General features: G+C 28.8%; 2 long non-coding RNA genes across 2 annotated transcripts in view; one reads left to right on the top strand and one right to left on the bottom strand.

The window, feature by feature from the left end:
- Positions 1–807, bottom strand: part of LOC107058379 (uncharacterized) — a 1691-nt gene extending 884 nt beyond the window's left edge. The window contains exon 1 of the long non-coding RNA XR_001471998.1: positions 755–807. This is a non-coding gene — a long non-coding RNA (uncharacterized lncRNA). The remainder of the gene's footprint in view (positions 1–754) is intronic.
- A 4307-nt stretch (positions 808–5114) lies between these two features.
- Positions 5115–5894, top strand: LOC107058388 (uncharacterized). The gene is made up of 2 exons (XR_001472007.1): positions 5115–5263; positions 5356–5894. It is a non-coding gene; the product is annotated as an uncharacterized lncRNA (long non-coding RNA).
- The last annotated feature ends 582 nt before the right edge of the window (positions 5895–6476 follow it).

The following is a 6476-nucleotide window of genomic DNA, read 5'->3' on the forward strand; positions in this document are numbered from 1 at the left end:
ATTCAAACTAGTCCTAAATTCCAAATTCAAACTAGTCTTAAAATCACAAATTCAATTAGTTATATATATAACCTTTAAGTTCTAAGTTCAATTAGTTCAAGTTCTAAAGTCAATTGTTAATTCATATTTAATTTCTAAACTTAATTATATATAAACTTCTAATCCATGAATTGGTTATATTCAAGTTCAAGTTCATATGAAAGTTCTAAAATTAGTTAAATATAAACTTCAAATCCAAGACTATTAGTTATATATATATTCAAGTTTTAATAAGTTCAAGTTTTCAATTCAAGTTCATATCTAATTTCTAAATTTAATTAGTTATATATTCAAGCTAATTAGTTCCAAGTTCAAGTTCAAGTTAATTCTAATTAATTCAAGTTCATATCTCCAATCTATAAAATTAGTCATGTATAAACTTCTAATCCAAAAATTAGTTTTTATATATATATATATTCAAGTTCTAATTCAAAAAACCCCTCTTATATTCATCACATTCAAACATTCATCCTATATATGTTATGACATTCAAACTTCATTCTATTAACAATTTACTAACTAACAATCAAATTTTAAAAATCTCAATTCACAATCAAATTAAAGATTTTCAAATTCAAACAAATACTAAAATCAAGAAACCCTAATTCATTCTCTAACAAACACAATCAATCATTCAATCCAAAACACAAATTCATTCTCTAATTAACAAAATCAAACATAAAAAATTAAAAACTAATTTTAAAGAAACCCTAACCTTCAATTAAAGGAGAAATTAGAGACAATGGAGAGGGAGCTAGGCGGCGGCAACAGCAGCAACGACGACGGTAGCAACGGAGGCAGCAATGGCGGCAGCAACGGACAACGTCTGGGCTTGGAGCAATTTTAGAGAGAAGGAAGAGAGAAAGGAAGAGAGAAGGAAGAGAAGGAAGAATGTGGAAAAAACTCGTCTGGGTATCCAGATATTTTAAGGAAAGCGACAGACAGCGTCTTTATGTCCGTCGCTTTTTCTTTTAAATGTTTGACCAAGATTTTGACCAAAAAGGGACGGATTATGCGACACTGTCCATCGCTTTTTTTAAATATTTGACCAAGAAGCGACGGACACAAAGATGTTGTCCGTTGATTCTTTAAAAAATAATTATTAAATAACAATTAATAGAAAGCGACTATATATAATTATTTTTAATAAAAAGCGACGGACATCGTCTCTACCTATATTAAATAATTAATTATAAATTATATATATATTTGGCGCAAAAATCCGCTAAAAAAAAGCGACGGACTAAGCGATGCTGTCCGTCGCTTTTTGTCAATAATTTAAAAAATTAATTATTTTTTACTAAAAAGCGACGGACAACGTGGCAAAATTCGTCGTTTTTCTGGGCGACGCAGTCCGTCGCTTTTCAGTGTGTCATTTTTTGGCAGTTTTTTAGTAGTACTAGTTGATTGTGATCTTTAGGAATTAGAGTTAGCTCCAAGATTGCAAGAATTGTAATTCGAATTCTGTTGAGGCTCATTAATTTAGTAAAGTTAGAATTAAATCATGTAGAGGTACACGTGATTTTTTACACTTTTTGTGAGCCAATTATTTTTCACGTAAAAAATTGTGTTCTTTACTTATTGCTCGTGCTGCTTCGTTGGAACACGTTAAACAATTTGTTTCACTTGTAGGTAATTCTAGAGTAAATAACAAGTTCATATGGAATATCAATTGGTACATGAACAGATTTTCTTGTTAATAGTTTAACCACTTAAGAAAAGATTAGGATAAATTAAGCACCTCCACTTGAATACAGTAAAGGACAAACAAGCCTCCATTATTGAATGGACATATTACTCACGGTGGAAAGCAAGGAAGAAAGTTTTTATCTAGATCGAAGATTATGAATTTTGGAATAGAGTCACTGATGGACTAAAGTATCGAATATGATGTTGAAGACAATGACATACCAAAGGAAAAGAGTGAACAATGAGGCTGAGTTCAGGATGCTTTGAAAGAATGTCAAAGCTAAATTTATTCTTATCTGTAGCCTTGAACCAGATGAGTACAATAGAATATCTAGTTACACCACTATAATATAAAATTGGGATACTCTCATGAATGCACACAAAGGAACATGTTGTAAGATGTGATCCAATGATAGTTTTCAAGCAAGTTGTCACAAGTGTGATAAGATTGAGCACATGATAAAAAAATATCTACGGTGAAAAATTGAGTGGAAGAAAAAAAGAGCTGAAAAAAAATAAATATAGGAGAAGGAAAAAAAAAGAACAAAAAAAAATATATCATGAATTCATGGGGATCAAGGTCAGAAGATTAAAAAAAAGATGAGATTGCTCTCATGGCTATTAGAGATTCAGAAGAAGAAGAAGCAAACTTTGAGGTAAGTATTCTTGACTTTAAAGGAAAATTACATCTTTTGTTGAAAAGAAAACTAGTTTCCTTAATGAATGCTTTAATTGATGATTTTCAAAAGTTAACCTCCGATAATGATCATTTTTTCTATGCTCATTCAAGTATAAGGTTTAGTTACATTGATCTTAAAACCTACAAGACTGACATTGATAAAGAGAATAGCACCATAAAGGACTAGGAGTTTGTGCATTGCAATGAAATTTCAACACAATAGATAAATATTAATCAAAGTCAAATTGGTTAATATATGGATAGAGTAAGGCCTAGGTTACATTTGATATTCTCTCAACTCTCAAACTCCAAGATCCTTACCAATAAAACACCAAACATTGCTTGAGTAGATAGACTATTCCTAGCTCATATCATTAAATCAGAAATTAATTGGATTATCCTATCTCTAGCCCAAATTTATAGACTAATTTCACCTAGTCCTTCCTATTGAAGTCTTACGTAACTCCATTTTGATTTCTCAAGTCAAAACAGTGTTAGAGATCATAATCAATGTTTGCAACCACTAATTTAAGATTAAAACTTCAAGACAATCATAGATCCACGCATAACAACCAATTTTAGAACTAATTAATCAATATTCATTGGATTTTACACTCATATCTTGCACACACTCTTAACTACATATTTAGCTACTCATAATTAAAAAAAATAGGGATAATACCCATATGTTAGGTTCCAAAGATAAAAATAAATTAAAGGGATGAGTAATTCAAAGCATTTTTTAACACACTTAAATATCTTTCGATTATGTGACATGTTCTTAACCATTGTCCCTTCCTTGTCATTAACAGCCTTTGTTGGAGATATTAATTAGACATCATTGTAGATTCATTATTGTTTTATTTTAGTGTTATAAACTATTACTTTCTCCATTCATTGTTATTTTCTATTATAAATTTTGCATACAGAAGTATAGAATCAATAATAGATATAAAGATTTTACCATGATGTCTATTATTAATTGATGTTTAATATTAAATTTTGAAAAATATTTTTTAGGGATAATGCATAAGTACTCCCTAGACTATGACCGAAATCCCAGAGACACACCTAAACTTAATCAAGATCCCATTACCCCCCTGAACTCATTTTGTTCGTATTTTTGTGCACCTTTTGTGCTGATGTGGCACCTTCAACCACTCAAGTTGGTTGTGTTTGTACACACTCGCCCGCCACGTGTGAAAATATTATTTTTTTTTTAAAATTAATATTTATTTTTTTAAAATTCAGTTTTTTTTAAAAATAATCTTATTTTATTTAATCTTGTATTTAAATTAATTGATACAGTTTTCTTACCTTGTATCGAAACTTTTTTTTTTACCTACATTCATTATTTTTCTCTTTTATTTTTCTATTGATTTAATTTTCTTTGTCTTTCGTTTTGATTTGATTTCAAATGTCTTATATTTAAAATAAGTTAATTTTGAATGGATATCAAAATAAGTGAAGAAAATCAAATAAAACATAAAAAAATTAAAATGTTAAAATTAAAGGAACTTTTAAATTATTTTTTTTGAAAAAAAATTACACATAATTTTTTAAAAATAATTAAAAGTGAAAATATAATAAATTAATTAGAAAAAAAGTTTAAAAGTGAAAAGAAATTAAAATAAATATTTTACAAAGAAATAAATAAAAATAATTAAATATATATAAATTTTATTGTCAATAAATATGTGTACTAACTAATTATAAAGTTTCAATCAAAAAATGACATGTGTCCAATTTGTGCACTCATCACTTGCATTCAAAAGAGTATGCACACTCTCTATGTCATGTTAGCGTTTGTGGTGTATTAATTTCATTTTAAATTAGTTTAGGGGGATAATAGGACCCTAGTTAAGTTTAAGTGCCCGTTTGGATGGGCTTTTAAGTTGGTCAAACTGATTTAAAAGTCAGTTTTTGACTTATTAGACTGCTTGGTAATTATCAAAGTGACTTAAAAATAAGTCACTTTTGGCTTATTTTAAGTCAAAAGTTAAAAGTAGGGTGAGGGCTACTCTTTTTTTTTTAAACTTTAAAGCCATTTTATGTTGACCAAGTATATTACTTTTTTACCCTTAATTCTTTTACACAATTCCCAAATTGCCCTTAAAACCCTAACATTTCTTTACCTCAATTTTCTTTTTCACGTTTGTGCGGCTGGAAGCATGAAGCGTTCTTCCTTTTCTCTCGATTTGAAGGGTGAAGATGTAAAGCATGGAGTAAGTTATCTTTAGATTAGCTTTCTTCCTTTTCTCTCGATTGATAGAAATGGTATCAAATGTAGTAAATTAATGAATAGTTTTAAGTTTTTTCTTGATTATCTTTCGATTTTTTTTATTTTTTTTTATGTATTTTTTTTTGTGTGTCTTCTGTCGCTGATCATGTTTTGTGTATTTTCTATTTTGTGTTTTTTTTTTTGGATTATGTTTATATAATTTGATTGTGTGTAGTATATATTTGTCATCTATATAAGATTATGGAAGTAGTTATTTTCAATTTTCTTATCAATTTTCATCTTTAGATAAGTCACACCATGTCGAAAACACAAACTAATGCTAAGTGGGATGGTGATGCTCATCTCAAATTTATAGAGTTATGTGAATTAGAGATTAGGAAAGGAAATAGACCTAACACTCATTTATCTAGAGATGGATGGAAAAATATGACTAAAGCATTCAATGAAAACACGGGAAGACGCTATAAAAAAAACAAATGAAAAATCATTGGCATGGCATGAAAGCCGAGTGGACTCTTTTTAAGCAATTGATGAGAGGGGATACATGTATAGGATGGGATGCCACCAAAAATACAATTATGACAGATGATGATTGGTGGAAGCGAAAAATTAAGGTACATTTCTCACATTGTTCTATATGTCTTTTTATTTCTTTTATTATTATATTTTTACTTGCTTAAATTTGTTGTTTCATCTTTTGTTACAGGAGGATGTTCAATATAGAAAATTTAGGAATAAGGATCTTTCACTCATATGGTTTCGCTATGATGCATTATTTTCTGACATTATTGCTACGGGGGAAAGAGCACGTGCCTCAAATCAACCCCAATTTTTTGAAACTGGATAAATTTTGACGAAGAAATACCAAATGATATTGATAATGATGGTATGGAGCACTTCATTAATACTAATGATGAAGGGGGTGATGAAAGTGATGATCCACAAGATATGGATTCTACTATGTTTCCTAAACCATCACTAAAAAGACAAATTTCAACTGATGGTATTGGAACTAGTAATCAAGTGAAAAAAAGTAAGACAAAATCTACAGCTGCATCAATGAAAGAAGATATGCACTCTTTAGTAGAGTTAATGTCTAACAAAAGTACTGCTGCATCTCATGCTGTAGATGATCCCACCATTGATAAGTGTATGGATTTTTTGGCAAACATTCCTGGCATTTTTGAAAGGGGTGAAATGTACAACTATTTTGTGAACATGTTTCTTAAAAAAGACATTCGACAAGTGTTTCTTAAGATGCCTACGGATGAAGCTCGAAAGTCTTGGATGGAGTATAACTATCAGTTATACCTTAAGAAAGTGTGAAGAATGTGTTGTTATGGAAAAAGTAATTTTATTATTTTATGTTTGACATTATCCTTGTACGCATGAACTTTATTTATTGTCTTTAATTTTGTTTAGACATTATGATTGTATAGTTAAACTTTTTTAAGTTAAGTCCTAATTTATATAAATGTGTTTGTTGTGTTGAATTTATGTAAATGTATTTGTTGTGTTGAATTTATATATAGGTATTCATTTTGTTGAATTTATACATATGCGTTTGTTGTGTTGAATTTATATATAGGTCTTTGTTATGTTGAATTTATGTAAATGTATCTGTTGTGTTGAATTTATATGTAGGTGTTTGTTGTGTTGAATTTATATGTATGTGCTTGTTGTGTAGAATTTATATAAAAATGTATGTTGTGATTGAGTTTATATAAATGTCTTACTAATATAAGTAGTAGAATTGAAATAATTATTGTGGATTCAAAAATGTTGTAAGTAAAATATATGTGTCATTAAATGTGAAATAATGAAACT

Source organism: Solanum tuberosum, unplaced genomic scaffold (genome assembly GCF_000226075.1).
Source record: "Solanum tuberosum cultivar DM 1-3 516 R44 unplaced genomic scaffold, SolTub_3.0 scf00002, whole genome shotgun sequence".
NCBI lineage: Eukaryota > Viridiplantae > Streptophyta > Magnoliopsida > Solanales > Solanaceae > Solanum > Solanum tuberosum.